The sequence below is a fragment of the Emydura macquarii genome, unplaced genomic scaffold (assembly GCF_026122565.2).
Source record: "Emydura macquarii macquarii isolate MOO-44397 ecotype Brisbane River unplaced genomic scaffold, CSIRO-AGI_Emac_v2 contig_1790, whole genome shotgun sequence".
NCBI lineage: Eukaryota > Metazoa > Chordata > Testudines > Chelidae > Emydura > Emydura macquarii.
In genome coordinates this window covers 28813670-28836827 of record NW_027131927.1, presented here as the reverse complement: position 1 = coordinate 28836827, position 23158 = coordinate 28813670, and the positions used below count along the sequence as shown (strand labels likewise).

Here is a 23158-nt window from a genome sequence, read left to right as displayed (position 1 = left end):
CTTGGGCAGGAGCGGAATGGGTGGGAACGCATACATGAGGGTCCCCATCCAGTCGATAAGGAACGCGCCGGAAATTGACCCAGTCTCACAACCCTGGAGCAAGCAGAATCTCAGGCACTTCGCATTCCAGGCCGATGTGAATAGATCCAGTTGGGGAACACCCCACTTTTGGGGTAATCCCTACCTCCGGGTGCAGCAACCAGTCGTGGCGAGGTAGAAATGACCTGCTAAGGCGATCCGCTTCATCGTTCCTCACTCCCAGGAGGTGAGAGGCAGTCAAGTGGAAGTCGTGCCTCATAGCAAAGTCCCACAGTCTCGCAGAGAGCCAAGGAATGCGCCACTCCCTGCCTGTTTAAATAAAACATAGCTGCGCTGTTGTCCGTCAGCACCTGCACCACTCTGCCTGTCAGGAATCAAAGGAACATCCTGCACGCTAGGCGAATAGCCCTCAGCTCCTTCATGTTGATGTGCAGGCGCCTCTCCTCCCCCTACCAGAGCCCCTGAGTTGGCACTGATGTGGGCTCCACATCTGAGACGTCAGAGATTAGGGTGACTGACGGGACCAGTTTCCTGAATGGAACACCCTTGAGACCTCCACCAGTCTAGGGAGGATAGGACAGGTGGGGGAACTGTGACCACCCAATCCAGTGGGTGTCTGCTCGGCACATATACTGAGGCCAATCACGCCTGAAGTGGTCTGAGCCTCAGGTGACCTAGTCTCATTACGTACGTGCAGGCCTCCATATGGCCTGACAGCTGTAGGCAGTGCCTGGCTGTTGTCGTGGGGCATCAGTGCAGCTGGGAGATGATAGAGACCATCGCCTCAAAACGTAGCTGAGGCAGACAGGCTCTGGCCTGGGAAGTGTTGAGCATAACCCCAATGAACTCTATTTGTTGCACTGAGGTTAGTGTGGACTTCGTTTATGAGTAGTCCCAGCCTGCTGCACATGGAGCAAGTGAGGGTCATGCTCTCCTGAACTTGGGACCTGTACCTGCCCCTGATCAGCCAATCATCCAGGTAAGGGAAGATTTGCACACCCTTTCACCATGCATTTGGTGAACACCTTTGGAGCTGAAGATAGGCCAAAGGGCAGGGCTGTAAATTGGTAGCGGGAGCCAGCCACCGTGAAGTGGAGGAAGCGCCTGTGGCTGGGAACGATGGACACATGGAAGTATGCGTCTGTGAGGTCGAGGGTGGCATATCAGTCTCCTGGATCCAGGGAAGGGATTATGGAGGTTGGGAAACCATGCGAAACCTGAGTCATTTGACGTATTTGTTTAGACGACGCAAGTCTAACATGGGTCTCAGACCCTCCTTTTCGTTGGGGATGAGGAAGTACCTTGAATAGAACCCCTTCTGCCTTGAGGAACCATAACCACCGCTCCTTTGTTGAGGAGGGTGTCCACCTCCTGCAGGAAGAGTTGCTCGTGAGAGGGGTCCCTGAAGAGGGACAAAGGGGGGTGATTGTTGGGGGGAGGGTAGAAGTAGACTGTATGGCATAGCCCCCAGAGACTATCCCAAGGACCCAGCAATCCAACATAATCTTTGTCCATTCGGGATAGAAGGCCTCAATCTATTTAGGAAAGGGCGGATCCAGGGGAGCAGTAGGGGTGCCACCCTCAGGCGCACCATCAAAACTGCTTCTCCAATTGCCCAACCCCCTAAAAGCCCATGCTGGGGGCTGAGGACGAGCTGGGGGGCTGATTTCGTCTTCTAACTCCCCTTTTTCTGTCCCTATTTCTGTAGGGTTGAAAGGGCCTAGGCGGAGGCCTTGGTTGCTGCTGTGCCTGGGGCCGTGACTGCTGTCTGGGGATAGGCCTGAGGACTGCATCCACAAGCACCTCATCATGAAAATGGCGGAGGCTATGGCCCTACCCGCTGAGTCAGCAGTGTCACTGGACATTTGGAGAGCTGCCCTAGCCACCGTGATTCCTTCTTCCAGGATGGTGGTGAAGTCTGTGACCTGGTCCTGGGGCAGGGCCTCAGCAAACCACATGAGGGAGTCCCACAAAATAAAATTATATCTTCCCAGGAGGACCTGATGGTTGGCATTCCTGAACTGCACGGCTGTCATGGAATAAATTTTTCTCCCAAACAAATCCAGCTTTTTGTTCTCTTTGTTCTTGGGAGTAGAACCTGGCTGACTTTGGTTGGCTGAGTCTACCACCAGAGTTCCCAGGGCTAGGTGAGTGAACAAATACTCGAACCCTGCGGCCGGGACATAATGCTTCTTCTCAGCCACCTTCAATGTAAGGATGACCAAGGAAGGGGTTTGCCACAGGGCCTTAACAATTTTGAGAACCCTATCATCGACTGGTAGGGCCACTCTCGCTGGAGTAGCTGCTGCCAGCACATTGAAGAGGTTATCATTGGCCTCCACTAACTCCTTGACCTCCAGCCCCAAGTTAGAGGCCACCCTCTTGAGCAGCCCCTGGTGCGCCCTGAAATCCTCCAATGGCGCCATGTGGTCCTGGGAAACTGCCTCATCCAGGGAGGAGGAAGAGGACTGCCGAGGCGCGTCCTGTGGGTGCTCCCCCGCTGGATGAAGGGATGCACCAGTAGAGGGTCCCTCCATGGGGTCCGACTCCTCGTCCAAGGACCGGTGTCTATGGGCCGTCTCCTGTGCCAGGGACACAGACTGAACCCCCGCTGACAGGGTGGATTAGGGCCCCAGTCACACACCAATAAGGCCATTGTCCCTGGGGACCAGACTGGGGCTGACTACTCCATCTGCTGTGATGCCGTGTGGGGGCACCGGTTGGTCCAACGACTGTTCCCCCTGTGGTACCTCGAGCCATGCCTGTCCTCGGTCCCGGGTGCCGTGCCATGCCGTGAACCATCCTCTCAATGCCTTCGACATCGAGGATGATGAGGACCGCATCCGTCGCCGCAAGCGGTGCTGACGGATGGAGGAGCGCTCCGAAGAGCTCTCGGTACTGGAGTGCCGTCTCGGTACCAAGGACTTGCTTGCCCCTTGATGATTGAGACCGGCGCTGCTCCGAACTCCAAGGTGCCGAGCTAGACTCTGGTGACCGGGTTCCGCCTCAGGGACTGCGCAATGCAGGGTCCTCGTATGGCGAGTGGGTTCCACACCACCTTGGTGCGGGCAAACCCATCGGTGCTGAGTCCTCCGACGGTGATCGGGTTCCATGCTGCCTCGGTGCGGGTGAACTCCTTGGTGCCGGGAATCTGGAGCTGTCCAAGCACCACCTGGTGGACCTCGACTGGTGCCACCTCTTGGCCTGCGGTGCCTCCGGTGCTGGGGACTAATGTCGGTGCAGACAGGGAGACTCCACATGCTGAGTCGAACCAGGCCGGCTCGATGACGCTGACCTGGAGTGACTGTGGGGGAGCATCCTCGCTCTACCCCCGGTGGCCGTCTGGCGGGAGCTCTTCCTCCCCATACCGGGGATCTTCACCACCCTTCAGGGGGTCCCAACGCGGGCTTGCCCCGGGACACCGGCCCCTTCTCCCTTGGCAGAGGGGGGTGCGGAGGTGGTGTAGGCAAGGCCAATAAGGCTCTTGCCGCCTGAAAAGCCTCTGGTGTCAATGGCGTCAGCAGGGGCACTCTCCCACTCCCAGGAGTTGGGGGAGGCTCCCTGCTCGGAGATGCAGGCACCAGAGAAGACTCAACAGGCTGTGGCCGGTGCGTCTCCTCACTCAAACCTGCCCGTACTGACAGCACAGGGGAGTGTCCGCGCTCTGCCTCTTCTTTTTCGGCACCAGGGATGTTGCTCGATGCCGAGTCGATCACGGTGCCGGCGGTGCACTCTGCATCGAGGAGACACTTGGAGCGTGACGGCTTGGACGCCGGGCAGAGTGCTGCCTCCATGAGCAGGGCTTTTAACCGGATCTCTCGGTCCTTCTGAGTCTGTGGTTTAAAAGCCCTGCAGATCTTACCCTTGTTTTTTCTGTGCTCTTCCCCCAGGCACGTGAGGCACCGATCGTGGGGGTCGCTGAGTGGGAAAGCCTTCCCGCAGGAGGCACACGGCTTAAATCCAGGTAACCAGGGCATAGCCAGCCACTCCAAGTCCCTCATCTAACTACACTTAACACTACTTAAAACTAACTAAAGTACTCCGAATAACAAAGTTCAAAGAAGGGGAATTGTACTTGCAGAGAGCAAAGCTAGTTCCAGCAACCATCACGGGCGGAAAGAAGGAACTGAGGGGGCGTAGGGCCGGCAGTGCCTCATATACTGCGGCATGTGCGCAGGACTCCAGGGGGCACCAGAGCCAATCCTACGAGACTGCTAAGGGAAAAAAGTTCCGGTAACCGTGCACAGTGGCGTGCGCTCACCTATAGTGGAATGGACATGAGCAATCACTCGAAGAAGAAAAACAAACAACTTTTCAAATCCCCCCCGAAAAAGCAAATAATGCCCTATTAGTATATATGAGCTTACGTTTATTATAGACAGCTAGGAAGTCTCAAGTACCATTAATAATACAGTCTTATAATAGCTGCTAGTACCATGTGATTTCAATTGCTAATAACTCTGGCACACTAACAATTTAGGTTGAAAATTTCCATGCCAAGTGTCTCGATCAGGCTGATTCTTTTTTTTTTTTTTTTTTTTTTTTTTTAAAGTTACAGCCAAATAGCTCGGCTATTTCCAAGTCACGCTTATAGAAAGATATGTTGTCTTGCAATCTTTACTTTTAGTGTCCCTGTACTTTGCAGCAGATGTGACATTTGGAAGTGGAATGGCCATTGTGTCAGGAAGGTGTGCTTTGCTTTTCCTGTGGAAATCCACCCCAATTTGACCAAGTTATAAATCATTGGAAAAACTTAGTTTGCACATGCTCAAAGGCCTCATTGCTGACCAGACAGTCCATGTGCCATCCCCACAGTATAAACATGCATACTCCAATGCAGGGGTACAGAGGTGAAGTTGGACTTTCCCTGTAATTGCTGCTGTCGGCTGCTCTGGGGTGTGGCTGCGTACCAGCACAAAGCATCAGGAACCTGTTTCTCCCCCTGTTGGTGCCCAGGTAACAGGAAACTATTTGACTTGAATGCAGAGGGAACCTGAGCCAACTTGGGAGGAGGGATAGGAGTAGATCAGGACAAGATGCCTTGTGGGACTGGAGTGGAGGAAGAGAAAAACCTATAAATGGGAGTTGAGGTGTGGGACGGGGGGGGGGGGGGCAGAGGAGGGAGACCTGGTTAGGTTGGGCAAAGAGACAGACTGGGAACATGCAGAGCTGCGCCAAGCCCCCTGACCTCCCCTGAGCCCTCCTGCCCTGGCACCTGCTTCTTCCCCCACTGCAATTCAGGCAGAGAGGCTACAACGCTGGGCTCTCATGTACAGTGTCGCCTCCCACTGAAGGAACGCCTCTTTCAAAATGGCATTGGCTCACTGCGGAGGTGCACACGGTCGTGCTTGATTCTGGGAGGTGTAGTTTACCTCCTCCGTCCAAGCAAGCTGGGGACTACAACTCCCAGAATACCCAGTGGGCTAGTGCCACATCATCACAGCCCACTGCTGCATAATTCAGAGAGCCAAGCTGGACAGGTGCACCATTTAGGTGGGGCATGGGGGAGGCCTGAAGCCCTACCCAATTTTCGTAACAGCCGGGAGCGAGTTGTTTCTCTTCCCCCCTTCCCTCAATGGCCTAGTCTTTACCCAGCCAATAAGAATGTGGCAGAGCCAATAGGCGGGCTAGTGCCTCTGCATCACTTTTTTATTCCTGATTTGAAACAAAACACACTCAGCTGGTGGGAGGAAATGGGGAAACTGCTCTGATACTTGCTTAGGTCTGAAGAATAAAATGCTGCAGATTTCATCGTGATCTGCCCCTCACCATCACATGCTGACATGTTTAAAGAGTCAGGAACAAGTTCCTTGTGACAGTGACACCAGTAGACACAGGGCTGCTGCCCCAGGCACATTCAGGGGATAATTATCCTCACAAACAGCCCAGCTTTGGAAGTTACAGGCTGCACTGAAGAATGACCAGCCACCTGTACTCTTGCCCTGCTGTGAAAAAATAAGCAAGTGCTGTCACACCACAAAAATTGTTTAAATTACACTTAAAACTTTCCCCTTTTTTTCCAACTCTCTAACTTTTAGTGACTGGCTGTAGCCCAATGTGGCCATTTATTCTGCCATTTAATCCCACTTGTCTGTGACAATCTTTGGACTTTGGGTCAGGTTACTGGTTAGGTCCACATAGGCTGTTACACACAAATGCCTTTGAGTTACTGCTGGTCCTTACAGGTGCAGATAAAAGCAACTGCTGCCCTCAAGCAACCATTTTGTAGCTGTTTGTCTGCTGTGCTGTATGTCCTTCTTCCAATCTTAGCTTCTCTTGTACTTATTCTTTAATAGTTCTGAGATGGGGGACAGAGTCTCACACTTGAGTAACCTCAGTGAATTTCATTGACATGATGTTTGGTCTCTCAAATCCTTACAGCAACACCCTAGAAACCTCCGTCCAACATAATCCTTTGTATTTATCATAACTATGTGTATAAAACCTTCAGGGCACATAACCCCAAACTAATATGAACAATTTGTAAGATTTGGTTGCCAACGGTTGTTCATTATAGATTCATATTGCTAACATTCATCATTTAATTACACTCCAGACAGTGATTTTTTAAAAGTTGTTTCTTTTAATGTTTGGTATCTCAACTACTTTTGAGCCATCAATTTCATTCCCCTCCTCCACGTGTTAATTAATGCACATACTTTGTCTCTAATACTACTTTCCTCCTTGAAAAACTTTTAAATGTTCATCTTAACACCTGTAGTTTAGAATCAACTCATTTACGTTCGTCATGAAAGATCACGTTACAACACAATCTGAAAATTTCTTTCATGATAGATTAGAAGGATCTTCAAAAATATCATGCCCAAGAATAATCTAGAGATCATGCAGCTACTGTGCTGGCTTTGTATATGTTGGAAACCACTTTAAGCCATAGACTACAAAAATGGTTCCAAAACCTTTTTTAAAAGGCTACGTATGTAGTTCTTAGACCAAGATTCCTGTGCAGTGCTTAAAACCCAAATGTTGGCGCACCTACTAGGACACAAAGTGAAATGAATTAGAAGTAATAGAACTGATTTTTCATTGTCTACACTTAGAGAGATGGAGAAAGTAAAGCACATAAGTAGTTACCAACTGCATTACATTTTTAAAATGCTTTCATTTGCAGTGGTCTAAATCAGCTTTGTCATTATTATCTGCCTCGTCAGTTGTACATCGTGACAAAGTGGGCGAAGCATAGAAATAAATCAATAGATTGGGCTAGTTTGTAAGTGAGTTTGCACTATTGGTTAAAGTTACCTCCATCAAAATCTGAAATGGATGGGATTGGGCCAGTTTCTAAGTAATTTTGGTCTATTGGTTGAAGTTGTCCCCCCTTCCCCACCAAAATCTGAAATGGCACCCCTGAAGCTAGTGCCTGAGCGCTGGGTGACAGCCACTCCATTTGCGTGAGTGTGTGCTGCAGATACTACATCCTTATCCCCCTCCGAGCTACAAACCACAACAAAGATCCATGGCTTTGCAGGGCTCTATACACACGCACAATAGGCTTGAATTAGAGTTCTACAGGCAAACTTAATTCTGGCATTTCCTATCTTTTTAACACTGGCCTTCATAACCTTATGTTCTTTTAATGTAGATTTTTAAATATATTTAATACATAGCATAGACAGCTTTTTAACTAGAAAAATCAATAGGGTTTTGTTTTTTTTTAAAACTACCTACCTTTGCAGAGAAAAAATTGTATAGACAAAAAAGGCTTATGACCAACCTGATTGCCTTCTATGAAGAGGTGACTGGCTCTGTGGATGTGGGGAAAGTGGTGGATGTGATATACCTTGACTTTAGCAAAGCTTTTGATACAGTCTCCCACAGTATTCTTATCAGCAACTTAAAGAAGTATGGGTTGGTTGCATGAATGGACTACAAAATGGATAGAGAGCTGGCTAGATCATCGGGCAGTGATCAATGGCTCCATGTCTAGCTGGCAGCCGGTCACAAGCATAGTGCCCGAGGGGTTGGTCCCGGGGCAGGTTTTGTTCAACATCTTCATTAATGATCTGGAGGTTGGGGTAGATTGCACCCTCAGCAAGTTTGCAGAAGACACTAAGCTAAGGGGAATGGTAGATACCCTGGAAGGTAGGGATAGGATACAGAGTGACCTAGACAAATTGGAGGATTGGGCCAAAAGAAATCTGATGAGGTTCAACAAGGACAAGTGTAGAGTCCTGCACTTAGGACGGAAGAATCCCATGCACAGCTACAGACTGGGGACAGACTGGCTAGGCAGCAGTTCTTCAGAAAAGGACCTGGCGGTTACAGTGGATAAGAGGTGGATACGAGTCAGTAGTGTGCCCTGGTTGCCAAGAAGGCTAATAGCATATCGGGCTGCATTAGTAGGAGCATTGCCAGCAGATCAAGTGAAGTGATTATTCCCCTTTATTTGGCATTGGTGAGGCCGCATTTGGAGTATTGTGTCCAGTTTTGGGCCTCCCACTACAAAAAGGATGTGGCCAAGTTGGAGAGAGTCCAGCGGAAGGCAACAAAAATGATTAGGGGGCTTCAGCACAAGACTTATGAGGAGAGGCTGAGGGAACTAGGCTTGTTTAGTCTGCAAAAGAGAAGAGTGAGGGGGGATTTGATAGCAGCCTTTAACTACCTGAAAGGGGGTTCCAGGGAGGATGGAACTAAGCTGTTCTCAATGGTAGCAGATGACAGAACAAGGAGCAATGGTCTCAAGTTGCAGTGGGGAAGGTCTAGGTTGGATATTGGGAAAGTTTTTCACTAGGAGGGTGGTGAAGCACTGGAATGGTTACCTAGGGAGGTGGTGGAGTCTCCATCTTTGGAGGTTTTTAAGCTGCAGCTTGACAAAGCCCTGGCTGGGATGATTTAGCTGTGGTTAGTCCTGCTTTGAGCAGGGGTTGGACTAAATTACCTCCTGAGGTCCCTTCCAACTGTAGTCTTCTATGATTCTACGACTTATTTAGATTTGCAGATGCCAAAAATAATGTGAGAGGTCCAACAAAAATCTAAGACTTCATGACATTGTCCCCATCACTAGTTTTTCCCAAGCCAATAAATAGTTGATTAAAAAGAAAGCCACCTTTTATCTGCTCTCATTCATACGGTACACATCCCACATGGACTGAACTAGTGAGTGTGAAAAGTGCTGTGGGTACACAGTTTCAGAGGCATTTAGTTCAGCTCTGTAGTAAAGTGCAATTGCATTTACAGATGAATGGAAGTGTTTTCATAAGGGGAATTTAAGGTATGCATTCAACTGGAATTTGAAACTTTTGGACCTGTCACAAGTTAGCTTTCGAAGTAGTTATACGGATTCAAAAAAGCAGTAGATATAAATACGGATAATAAGATTAGATACAATTATACTAGTTATTGCAAAACTTATTTGATACAAAGTTTCATGCTTCAGAACACAAATTGCTAACATTGGAAAGGAACATTGCTTCCTTCATACTTGTCCATTACAGAGGCTTACGTTTGCCTCCAAAGCACCACCTATGGCCCACTGCTAGAAAAAATATCCCAGACTGTAACAGCATGCTGCAGTTTGTCACAGCAATAGTGGGAGTGGACCTCTGGGTTGTTCTTTTTTTACACTCACAGGCCTTGCCCTAAGTGACCGCGCTTTACTCATCCCAGGCAATAACAGATTTAATGGCAGATCCCGGACACAATTCTGTCATGGAACAGCCAGCAACTCTGGGATCATTTTCTGATATTCAAAAGAATGAGTCGGAGGCAAAACACTTTTCTTCCTCCAAGGTTTATGTTAATATAAAAGACCAGTACTACAATTAACAAAATATGGTGGTTTGTAAAAGCCTCTTCAGCCTCGCTAGGCCTTTGCTTTATCAACTAGATCCAAGGTTCTATATCTTTTCTGCTTATGTGACCAGCAAATCACAGAGAATCATCCTGTGACTCGCTATATTCTAGAATACTTTGATAGAGAAGCTTGTGGCAATTGGATCACAGGAAGACACAATGGGAAGCTTTTGAATACAGTAGTCTAGGTGAAAGGTGGCTGGTTGTAGGGCTGCAGGGACTGGGTAGTGTAACTAACTGCCAGTGCATAGTGGTGGATGTCAGGTTTTTAAGCTTAGCCTGTGGGATTAAAACATACTATGATCTCTAGCTATAAGAACACAGAGCAAAAGAAAAGATTCCATCACTAGTCCAACCTCCATGGATATAAATAGTTACAAAGTCAGGGTGTTAAATCACAGTTCAAAAGTGTTTGAGATTATAGCTATTGTTATGTTCATCTGCATAACCCATTAGCCTACCTGGAAGTATGAAATGATAACAGTGGAGTGAGGTGACCAAGTTAACTTAGGGTCACATTACAAGGTCTAACTCCACCTCTCACATATAGCTTTCATCATTTCACAAACCTTGAAGTTACATCATAAATTTAAAAACCTTCTTCACCCATAAAAATGTTTTATTAACCTAAAAATCTTTTCAACTGTCATCTGGTCCCAGAGCTGTGCAAAACGAGGCCAGAATCATGCACAGCCTTTCACAGCTCTTCTCATAAATAAAAAAGGGAAATTACTAAATTACTAAAGAGTAGATACTGGATCTGAAGCTTTGAAATGTTAATTTACGCATATCTCCCAATGCTCTGAACCTTAAGAGAAGGATGCTGCTAATATTGAAAACATAAAACAAAAGTAGTAAGTTACAAATGCTGACACGTAGTTAAAAAAAATCCACAAATATTTTATTTGGTTTATGACAATCCCACCTTCCTATTTCACAAACATATTCTAACCCAACTCTGTCAGCAATGCCATGAAAAAAGAAATCCATGGTCTGTCCATGCTTTGAATAGTATGCAGTTTGGACACCGCCTCTCAAATAAGATATTAAAATTGGAAGAGGGGCAGAGAATGGCAACAAAAATGATTAGGGGTATGGAACACTTCCATACGAGGAGAGATTGAAAAGACTGGGACTGTTCTGCTTAGAAAAAGAGACAAATAATGGGAATATGATAGAGGTCTAGAAAATCATGGATGATCTGGAGAAAGTTAATAGGCATGTGTCATCTACCCCTTCATATAACACAAAAACTAGATTGGGGGCGGGGGGAGGGGGGCACCCAATGACAGTAATAGGCATCAGGTTTAAAACAGACAAAAGGAAGTCTTCACACAACACATAGTCAACCTGTGGACCTCATTGCCATTGGATGTTGTGAAAATCAAAAGTATAACTGGGGTTAAAAAAAAAAAAAACTAGGTAAATGCCTATCCTCCAGGAACTTATGAATCTGTTAGCCAAGATGGTCAGGGATATAGCCCTGCACTTCAGGTATCTCTAAACCACCAACTGCCAAACAGTCAAAATTGCCCTATGTGTTCATTCCCTCTGACGCATTGGCAGTGGACACTTTCTGAGACAGGATACTGGGCTTGATGGACCATCGGTTTGATGAAGTATGGCTGTTCTAATGAATGAACTGATTGCAAATGTTGAAGAAAACTACTTAGGGGTTCTCAAACTGGGTGTTGTGACCTCTCAGGGGATCGGGGGGTGGGGTGTTATCACAGCCTGAACATTTTCAAAGGGGGGTCCCAGCAAAAAAAGGTTGCGAACCCTTTGTTTAGAAGCATAAAGCAACAAATCCTTCTACTTGAAGTCTTTGCACTCCATCTTCCCCTTTTCTTCTGTTCCTGACATTGACCCTTTTGGGTATCCTTTGCCATGGATTCACCTTCACCTGAATTTTTAGTAACAGATTGAAAGGAGGATCTTCATTAGTTAATATACAATGCAAGTAATTCTAGAAACTATGCAATTTTTATGGAACAATGACACCCGTCAAGTCTCATGAGAAAGCTGCTGCATCATAACATAAGTCTGATGACTCCACTGAAGAGACATTCTCAACTCTAGAGGCTCACAATAATAACTGCGAATCTGATGCAGTTTGCCCGGACAAAACACCATTACACTATTTTGACTGCTTCAGTCTTTTAAAATTGACTGGCAATATATTTGAACTATACTGAATTTTACATGCAAGTGGCATTTGTTATATATAATTAAAATTGCACCTCTTTTCTGAATGTAAATCATTGGTTGTTTTCATCAAATGGTCCTCTGGGGGTTATTAGCACATCTGGGTAAATTAGTGTCTAGTAAGACGGAGAGGAAATTTAGGGATAGAATCCTTCATCTGCCAACTTGGGGAAAAGAAGCCACATGACACACAGTTGAACACACATTTTCAATAAGTAATGGTCAGACTCCTTGTCTCATCCTGAAGCAGCGTGTGAGAATTTAAAGCATTGGGACACGTATGTGCTGACCAAAGTTCAGTGAGAAAAGAAAGTGAACACCTTCAGCAAGTAGATATGTAAGTGTACTAAGCAGTGTTCTGCCATATTCTCCAGTGCATACACAGTATCAGATGCCTGAGAGGCACTAGAACTCAAATGCCTGCGCTTGTCCACCTGTCACATCCTGTCTGATACCCGGATTCTAAGCTCACAGAGGCAGCAGCTGTCTTCTTTGTAATATGTTACTACACTACCAGCACAGTGAAGCCTGATCCCCGATTCAGGTTGGTAGTAATTTCTGTAATACAAACAGTACACCATACAGTTCTTGCTAGGGCAGAGCTTTATTCTGAGAAGGTTCTGATGATCCACAGGAAATGGCTCATCTGCTTCACTTTGCAGGTGCTGGTTGTGTACCATGAGGTTCTGTGATTCAGAGAGGCTGTGAGGAGACATGACTAATCTTATCAGACTGAGTGAGATAAAGGCAACAGGAATCTAAACAAAAATCACTGTCTTCAGGAACAGTTGGTGTCAGGATTCAAATAGGAGCTGCGTTCCCCACACTGGGGGCAACAAAGAAAAATTAGGTTGTCTCCTTGGAAAAAACCCAAAACAGATCTTAAGTATCTGCTGAACAAAAGAGACTCCGTATTAGCCCCCAGGCAACAAGCCGGCTGTCTATTGCAGCTTTTCAGTCAAGTTTTCAGAAGACAGCATAATACACAGAACAATGCTTTACCTGTCAGCAGGAGATTGGAAAGCATCATTTTCAGTATTTTTTAAAAGTGTATCGCAAGGAATTTATTCATGAAGTTAAATAGCAACTAAGCTTTAAAAAATGTCAGTCTAGTATCTTTTAAAGAATTCTTGATAAGTTGGTGTTATTTATACAGTTAAAATACTGAATCAAAGCTGAAATATTTTTCTTCTTAAAACTGTTAAACTATAGGTCCTGTTACCCAAGTTTCCTTACATTCCCCCTCCTTGGAATAGAAATAAATGTTGCATTATGGCCTCCCAGTGCTCAGTAGATGAGAGTCAGCAGTTCCCTCTACAGAGGGAAAATTTTGAGATTGCTTTTTACTGAGAAGGCAACCATTTTGAGTAATGTTTTAGAATCTGATTGAGAGAACCAGAAAAGGCCTTAATGAGATTGTCTCTCTTCCCCTTCTCTGCATGCTGATATAACACTAATCATTAAATTAATGTGTATATTAGAAAACTATATTTTGACTTCATATTTCGACTTTAAAACTATATTTTGACACAATAGTGGCTTGTTCCCATTGAAGTCAATGGTTAAAAACTCCCATTAACTTCAGTGGTGAACAGGCAAACCGCTTGTGCAGGTTACAGACAGAACTTTCTTGTCTTCCATTTTGAAAATTGAATCATGTTTTCCCATACCTGGTTTCACACATCACCTTCTCCATCACCTTCATAGCCAGGAATAACTGGGTCATCTATATTTGGGAAATAGCCTTTCAGAGCACGTAGCTCCCTGTGGCCATTATCTGTATGGAAGTGAAAGGACACATCAACTCAGTTGTTACACAGGCTTCTGTGTATTTATTGGCTTCTGTTTTCATTCCAGCAGGTCTCAGTGGTCTGTTTATTAGCTTCACCTTTGTAGAGACCCCAGCCTTTCCTCTTCTGCCCACATTTGATATTTGCCATCAGTTTGGTCAGCCTGATACTCAGAAGTGAGCTCCTCTTGAGCACAGCTAAGATGCCTCCAGTTTTTAGTTTTCTAGAAATCAGAAGTCCCAACTGTGAGTACACCCAGTAACATTGCTGACAAATTGCCAGGAACGGAACAAAGTGCTTTATAGTTTATTGGCATGAAAATTTGATAGGCTAATAGAGAATTTCCTTTGTAGACACATTGAGAATATTTGTTAGCACAGACGACCATAGGAGATTTCAGGTGGCTAATGTAATACCTGTACATTTGCATGGCTATATGCCAAGTGGATTAAGTGCCTGAATTTTAAAAAGATGCTCAGTTGCACACCTAATTACAACTGCATGCACAAATCAGGTAGAAATGGCAAGTTTTGCATCTAAGTCAGTTTACTTCCACAACTAGCCAATTCACGTGCCCAATTACCATATACCAAATTCTGCATATTCAATTACAATACAAATGATTTCACAAATCAAGCCCAAAAAGTCTACCACTTTCCTTCACAAGTGCTAATTTCAAGTTCTATTCTCTGCAGGTTTTTATTGGTGTTTAAAATGTCATGCCTTTTTCTGAGATCAATGAACATCCTATTTTCAATGCTCAGGGCCTTTTTACACTAGAAGGTTTTGCCGCTTTAACTAAAATGGCATAGTTAACTGCAGCCGTTCCCCTATCAACACAGTTAGCTATACTGTTGTAATAGATTATTCTGATTCAGAAAGCAATATAAACTATAGCACTATAAAGCACTTTTATACTGGTGTGACTATATTACTATAAACAACCACAACAAAAATTGCACCCCTAATTTATTTAATCCCAGGATAACTTTTCTAGTTTAGTCTAGCCCCAAATATTTGCATCATCAAAATACCCTGCATCATTAGATTTCTCCTGGTTAAATATTATGTGGTGATTCTTCTACATTAGGATTTTGGGTTCCTCACTGAAATCAGACGTGCTCAAGAAGAACAAAATACCCAGCCTTTGCGTCCAGTACAGTGTTTGCCATGAATTCCTGGATTACATTGTGATGCTGGCTGACCAAATTGCAGCTTTTAGCCTCAGCCAATCACTAACAAGTTTATTGCTGGAAACCCAGCTCGTGTGTGTGTTGGTATGTCTAATATGGGTATTGGATTTACTTGTTCAGTCTATGAAATGTTGGTGAGCGGCTACATGTATGAATCCTACTTCTGTCTATATCCCATGCTGTAATGTGATACTTAAGTGTTCGCTATATAGCTTTAAAATGTTTGTTCTGAACCATGTAACTTACCAAACAAGAAAATACCTTTAATTAGTGCTAACCACTAAATCACTAGGAAGGTCGTTCCTAATGGGCAAGAGGACCTATCAAAACTAAATGGGCCATTGTGGAACAACCACAATACAAAGACTTGTTAATTGCCCCTGCACAGGCAATGTGAAAAAAGGCTTGTCCCATCAACTTGAATTCTGGATGAAAGAAATAAAGATAGCGGTCATGAAAATTGTTCATCTTTGTTGTTTGGACTCCCAGGACTGGAGCTAGAAAGCAAAAGCAGAGATCCGTAGGGTCGATCTGCATTAGCCCTAAAAAGACATTCAGTGCTGACAGCTGACTACAATTGTCACCTTTTAAAGCCATAGACTAACTCATTTGTGCATTTATGTTTGTCTGCTTTAACCTGTAAATAACACATTTATTTTTCCTAGTTAATGAATCCTTAGTTGATTGGCTACAAGCATAATCTTTGATGTGAGATCTGATCTAGGCTAATTTGTCCCTTGGGACTGGAAGCAACTTTTTGTTCTTTGGTTTATGGCAACCAGCTATCACTAAGTCCAAGAAGGGGGTCATGACCCTATCCTCAATCCTGGCAGACCACGAGGCCGATGGGATGCTGGTGAAGGCCAGATTGAGGAGGTAGCTAGGGACTGTGGAGATGTCCCAAAAGACAAGTAGCATGTGAGTCTTCATCTGTACAGAAGGAGTTTGCCTGGGATCTGTCCGAGAGGAGCCCAGGTGAGTACTACGTGAGGGGAGCTGTGTTGTGTGCTAGAGGTGTAGGAATAAAATTGTAATGGTAACCCTGTAGCTTAATTCAGAGCTTTTAATTGTAATTGTAACCCTGTAGATTAATTCATAGCTTTTAATTCATACCCTTATTTGTGTCAACCTCTATATGGTTATTATTGAAATCATGTAACATTTGAACTTCTCTCAGTCATACTCCATATTGTGAATGTAAAACCCCATTTTGACCCTATGTACTCCATCTTGTGTAAAAACCCCATTTTGACCCTACGTACTCCATCTTGTGTCAAACCCTTTCTAAACCTTTAGATGAATAAGATAGTTATCTGAACAAGGTATGAATGGAGGGGGTATGTGTGTGTGAGTCAGACCCAAACTGCCAGCTTGTCCTGATGAAGTTGTCCTGATGAAGTGTGAAGTCCATCCTAGGCTGAAGAGTGTGAACACAGCCCCAAAAAGCAAAGAAGGATCCACCCCAGAAAAACTTAATCAAAGGCATCAAAGAACAAGCTGAAAGTCACGTCTGCTATTGTACCAGCAATCAAGGGTCACAGAGAAGCGATGTGACACAGCAGAACTGAAAAACCTATAAGAGACTGGGTGAGATTTCAAGGCTTTGGGGGAAAAAACAGCGTTCTACACATCATCTAAAGAAGAGCGTCGGTGCGCGCCCGACAAGGACCCTGCTCTCCTCGTGCCCAGCTTCCCTGGCCAGGTAGCTGCCACGAGCCACGAACTCCAGCAACGGACCCTAGCTACGATCTCAAGCCACAACCAGGACTGGTAGCTATATATAACTATAGAACGCTTTCTGGTACGTTTGGGCGCGTGTATGTGTGTGTATGTGTGTATATGTAGGTTTAAGTTAGTTATTACTTTAGTTTCTGTCAATAAATGCGGCATACTGCCTTTTCCCCTTGAAAAAGTCCCGAGTGCTTAATTTTGCACAACAGAGGGGTGAGTATCTGAGAGACCATTTGCATGACTGGTGCAAGTTACAGCTGACTGTGTGTGTGATTGATTGATTGAGTGAGTGAGTGATTGAAAAGTGTGAATTGGGAGTGCTTTGTTCCAGGTGGGCCTTGAGTGGTTGATTGCAGAGGGAGGCACGGAGGCGGGGCAACTGCTTCAAGTCAGCAGCCTTCTAAGAAGCAGCCATTTGCAAACCAAGTGAGCTGTGAACAGAGGAGAGGCAAATAGAAGGAGTTTGCCTGGGGGTTTTTGCCTTTCAGACTTTGCTAAGCAGTAAATACAGCATCTGAAAAGGCTCTCAGAGGAAAGATATGGAAAGTGAGTGATCTGCTGTTGTCACCTGCACTGGATGTGCTAGGTTTGTCTTCCTCCCACAGGATAGAGCCGACTTCATCTGTACAAAGTGCAGGCTGGTTTCCATATTGGAAGAGAAGGTTAAAGGATGAGGAGACCCAAGTATCAACCCTGCGTTGCATTAAAGAAAACGAAGTCTTTCTCGATCGAAGACATGATTTGCTATTGCAGGCACAGTCTGAGGAAAATTCAGAGAAGGCAGTGCAGGGGAAACTGAAGAATGGGGAAGAAAATTGGTAGCATGTGACCTCCTGATGAAAGAGAACCTACATGCCCACCATGCAGATAGAGGAAAGGAATCTTTTTCAGGCTCTCTGCATAGGTACTACAGCGGAGAACGATTTGGAAGACTTATCTGAGGGAATGGATCAGGAGGAGACCCTGTTGATCAGAAGGCAAGGGATGCATTGTCCTAGGGATGGGGGTTCCACGACCAAGAGGAAGAGAAGGGTGATGGTGGTCGGGAACTCCTTCCTAAGGGGGATGGAGTCATCCATCTGCTGTCCGGACCGGGAAACTAGAGAAGTGTGCTGTTTGCCTGGAGCTAGGATTCAAGATGTGACAGACAGACCGCTACCCCTTCCTACTTCTCCATGTGTGCACCAATGACACTGCCAAGAACGATCTTGAGTGGATCACTGCGGACTATGTGGCTTTGGGAAAAAGGATAAAGGAGTTTGAAGCCCAAGTGGTGTTCTCATCCATCCTCCCTGTTGAAGGAAAAGGCTGAGGTAGGGACTGTCACATTGCAGAAGTAAATGTGTGGTTATGCAGGTGCTGTCGGAGAGAGGGCTTTCGATTTTTCGATCATGGGATGTTGTTCCAGGAAGAAGGATTACTAGGAAGAGATGGGATTCACCTAATGAAGAGAGGGAAGAGTATCTTTGTGGACAGGTTGGCTAACCTAGTGAGGAGGGCTTTAAAGTAGGTTTGATGGGGGATGGAGACCTAAGCCCGAAGGTAAGTGGGACACCACAAGGAAGCAGAAGGAGGAGGATGCAGCAGGGGAGGCCTCCTGATTCATACTGAGAAAGTAGGGCAATCAGCTAGTTATCTCAAGTGCCTATACCCAAATGCAAGAAGCCTGGGAAACAAGCAGGAGGAATTGGAAGTCCTGGCACAGTCAAGAAACTATGACATGATTGGAATAACTGAGACTTGGTGGAGTAACTCACATAACTAGAGCACTGTCATGGAGGGTATAAACTGTTCAGGAAGGACAGGCAGAGGCGAAAGGGTGGAGGAGTTGCACTGTATGTAAGAGAGCTCTGATTGCTCTGAGCTGCAGTATGAAACTGGAGATAAGCCAGTTGAGAGTCTCTGGGTTAAGCTTAGAAGCAAGAACAATAAGGGTGATATCGGGGTGGGTGTCTGTTACAGACCACCAGACCAAGAGGATGAGGTAGATGAGGCTTTCTTCAGTTAACGAGGGAAAGTTTCCAGAGCACAAGAGCTGATTCTCATGGAGGACTTCAATCACCCTGACATCTGCTGGCAGAGCAATACAGCAGAGCACAAACAATCCAGGAAGTTTTTGGAGAGTGTTGCGGACAACTTCCTGGTGCAAGTGCTGGAGCAACCAACTAGGGGCCAAGCTTCTCTTGACCTGCTGCTCACAAACAGGGAAGATTTGGTAGTGGAAGTAGAAGTGGGTGGCAACCTAGGCAGCAGTGACCATGAGATGGTCGAGTTCAGGATCCTGACAAAAGGAAGAAAGGAGAAAAGCAGGATATGGACCATGGACTTCAGAAAAGCAGACTTTGACTCCCTCAGGGAACTGATGGGCAGGATCCCCTGGGAGGCTAATATGAGGGGGAAAGGAATCCAAGAGAGCTGGCTGTATTTTAAAGAAACCTTATTGAGGGCACAGGAACAAACCATCCCGATGTGCAGAAAGAATAGCAAATATGGTAGGCGTCCAGCTTGGCTTAAGAAAGAAGTCTTTGGTGAACTTAAACACAAAAAAGAAGCTTACAAGAAGTGGAAGCTTGATCAGATGAGAGAGGAGTATAAAAATACTGCTCAAACATGCAGGAATGAAATCAGGAAGGCCAAAGCACAATTGGAGTTGCAGCTAGCAAGGGACGTGAAGGGGAACAAGAAGGGTTTCTACAGGCATGTTGCCAACAAGAGGAAGATTTGGGAAAGTGTGGGCCCTTTAGAGAATGAGGGAGGCAACCTAGTGATAGAGAATGTGGAGAAAGCTGAGGTACTCAATGCCCTTTTTGCCTCTGTCTTCACAGACAAGGTCAGCTCCCAGACTATTGGGCGGCACAGGATGGGAAGGAGGTGAACATCCCGCAGTGCTGAAGGAACAGGTCCAAGACTATTTGGAAAGATTGGACATACACAAGTCCATGGGGCCAGATGCAATGCACCCAAGGGTGCTGAGGGAGTTGGCTGATGTGACTTCAGAGCCATTGGCTATTATCTTTGAAAGCTTGTGGCAAATGGGATGGCCCTGATGACTGGAAAAAAGCAAATATAGTGCCCATCTTCAAGAAAGGGAGGAAAGAGGATCCAGGGAACTACAGACCGGTCAGCCTCACCTCAATCCCTGGAAAAATCATGGAACAGGTCTTCAAGGAATCCATTTGAAGGCACTTGGAAGAGAGGAAGGTGATCAGGAACAGTCAACATGGATTTACCAAGGGAAAGTCATGCCTGACCAACCTGATTGCTTTTTATGAAGCGGTGATTGTCTCTGTGGATGTGGGGAAAGTGGTGGACGTGATGTACCTTGACTTTAGCAAGGCTTTTGATACAGTCTTTCATAGTATTCTTGTCAGCAAGTTAAAGAAGTATGGGTTGGATGAATGGACTATAAAATGGATAGAGAACTGGCTAGAGCATAGAGCTCTGAGTAGTGATCAATGGCTCCATGTCTAGCTGGCAGCCGGTCACAAGCGGAGTGCCCCAGGGGTTGGTGTTGGGGCCGGTTTTGTTCAACATCTTCATTAATGATCTAGAGGATGGGGTAGATTGCACCTTCAGCAAGTTTGCAGATGACACTAAGCTAGGGGGAATGATAGATACCCTGGAAGGTAGGGATAGGATACAGAAGGACCTAAATGAACTGGAGGATTGGGGCAAAAGAAATCTGATGAGATTCAGCAAGGACAAGTGCAGAGTCCTGCACTTTGGACGTAAGAATCCCATCCACAGCTACAGACTGGGGACCGATGAGCTAGGCAGCAGTTCTGCAGAAAAGGACCTGGGGGTTACAGTAGATAAGAAGCTGGATGTGAGTCAGCAGTGTGCCCTGGTTGCCAAGAAGGCGAATAGCATATCGGGCTGCATTGGTAGGAGCATTGCCAGCAGATCGAGAGAAGTGATTATTCCCCTCTATTCAGTGCTGGTGAGGCCGCATTTGGAGTATAGTGTCCAGTTTTGGGTCCCCCACTACAAAAAAAGGTGTGGCCAAGTTGGAGAGAGTCCAGCGGAGGGCAACAAAAATGATTAGGGGGCTGCAGCACAAGACTTATGAGGAGAGGCTGAGGGAACTGGGCTTGTTTAGTCTGCAAAAGAGAAGAATGAGGGAGAATTTGATAGCAGCCTTTAACTACCTGAAAGGGGGTTCCAGGGAGGATGGAGCTAGGCTGTTCTCAGTGGTGGCAGATGACAGAACAAGGAGCAATGGTCTCAAGTTGCAGTTGGGGAGATCTAGGCTGGACATTAGGAAAAAGTTTTTCACTAGGAAGGTGGTGAAGCACTGGAATGGGTTACCTAGGGAGGTGGTGGAATCTCCATCTTTAGAGGTTTTTTAAGCTGCGGCTTGACAAAACCCTCATTGGGATGATTTAGCTGAAGTTAGTCCTGCTTTGAGCAGGGGATTGGACTAGATGACCTCCTGAGGTCCCTTCCAACTCTGATTCTACCCAGAGGAGCCAATTGAGGAAGCCCCTGATGAACCCAGGGAGAGTCTTAAGTGATGTCAGGAACTTAACGCCCCCAGCAGGTAAGTTACAGTAAACCCTCCCTTTGACACAGAAGCCTATTGGTGGTGTCGGTCATTCTCATCAGGCCTGACATACTCACTACACCTCTTGTTATCTTATGTATATCCAAAGGGTGGCATGTAATACATCATTGGAAAACCAGTAATTCACTGATCATTAATATTTTCGCATGTAACTTCGTGTATGAAGTTATACATGGGCTAGCATTAGGCTCTTAAAATGTATGAGACAAGCAATGCATAACACAACCTGTCTTGGTGTATTTGCTTGTCTGACCAGCTCGGTCAGCAGGCGGAGACAAGGGAGGTACAGTTACATTTAAAAAAAGCGAACAAAACTTAGAGATGAAAGGAGATAGCTGATTCATTTAGAGGGTAATTGTATACACTTTTACTGTACGCGTAAGGCCCTGCTTAACTTGCAATATTGCACATTATTCAATATTAGGCTTCTACTGCAATTTGGGCAGTGGGAGCCTTGTGTGGTCATGCTTAGCCCCAAGCAGCAGACAGCAGAAAGTCACAGAGAAAACAATGGACTTCATTACTACAAATAATAAAGTCTGTTATTACTTTCCTGCAGTTTTCGCTGGCTTGGCCACAATTCGGGGACTTTTTTGACAGTCAGCCCGTAATTCAAGGATGGCTTTATGTATTATAACAGTGTATCAACGGAGGTCGCGTATGAAAGCCTGAGATACATAGGTAATTAAGATAGTTTCAAAGTCTCTATACTAGTCCTTCATGAGGGATTATGGATGCTCACTGACATAGTTTACAGTGACCAAACACAGAAAAAAGATCTTTTCACCCAGCCAGGAGGGGAGCCAACTACGTAACGGTCACCAGGGTAAATTAAGCAGTGTGCAATCAAAACAATGAAAGTCTCATTTGCGTATCAATCAGCAGGGGATGGGAAGTCCATCAGGAAGCCACTGACAATGAATTTTGGGGTTATATAAGGGAGCTGGGGCTGTGACAGGGTGTTCTACTCACCATTGTGTAGCACCTTCTCCTGGCCATTCTGGGAATTAGCGCTGCCAGCTCAACATCCCTTCCCACAGTTGCGCTCTGTCACTCTTGCCACCTGGGCGCTATAGCTTCCTCGGTGGGACCCAGCCCTCCAGTCAGGTCACTTAGTGGTTTTACTTTCCAGGGTAGAGTCTTTATGTCCAAGCAGTATCTGGCATTCCTCACACCCACCACCATGACCCTCTCACTCCTGCAGAGACCCAGGTAGCCCTTTCATTCACTGCACCAAATAATAGTGTTCAGCAGTGCTTGGGAGGGAAACCCAGGTCTGCCCTCTACTCTGGGTTCCAGACCAGGGCCCCTTACCAAACAGTCAAGAGCCACAGCTTCCCTAACATTGTTGCTTTCAACCCCTAGACTACAGCTTACCTTGTTTCTGCTCTTCCTAGTCACACATTGCTGTCCTAGGACCTACTAGGGCTCAGAAATGCTTTTCCCACTTTCAAAGACTATAGTCTTCATCCTACAGCACTTTTTCTACTGCCACTCTCTTAGCTTAATGTAAGCCCTGCCTGTTCCCTCACAGGTGAGCCTGTTTCCAATTAGTGGTCTCCTCATAGCCTAAATCTCTCCCGTTTGCTGTTTAATTGGTTGCTTGGGCCTGCCTGGCCAAAATTAACCCTCTCAGGGCTGCTGTGGGGAGTATACCCCATCACAGGGACAAAAAGCTATATGAGTCATCCATCACTTGGGGGATTCAAAGGGCCAGATCTCTTGAAATCACTAATCATTGGGTCATTCAGCCCAGGGGGCTGAAGTCTCTGGGAACTGAATGCAGTTGAGAAACCTGCTTAGGCAAAGATTGTAACTTGCATATT

General features: G+C 45.8%; 1 long non-coding RNA gene across 1 annotated transcript; it reads right to left on the bottom strand.

The window, feature by feature from the left end:
• Nucleotides 1-13724: 13724 nt before the first annotated feature.
• Nucleotides 13725-22804, bottom strand: LOC137159211 (uncharacterized). The gene is made up of 3 exons (XR_010921590.1): nucleotides 22710-22804; nucleotides 22305-22530; nucleotides 13725-13831 (listed from the first exon to the last, which is right to left on the bottom strand). It is a non-coding gene; the product is annotated as an uncharacterized lncRNA (long non-coding RNA).
• Nucleotides 22805-23158: the final 354 nt, after the last annotated feature.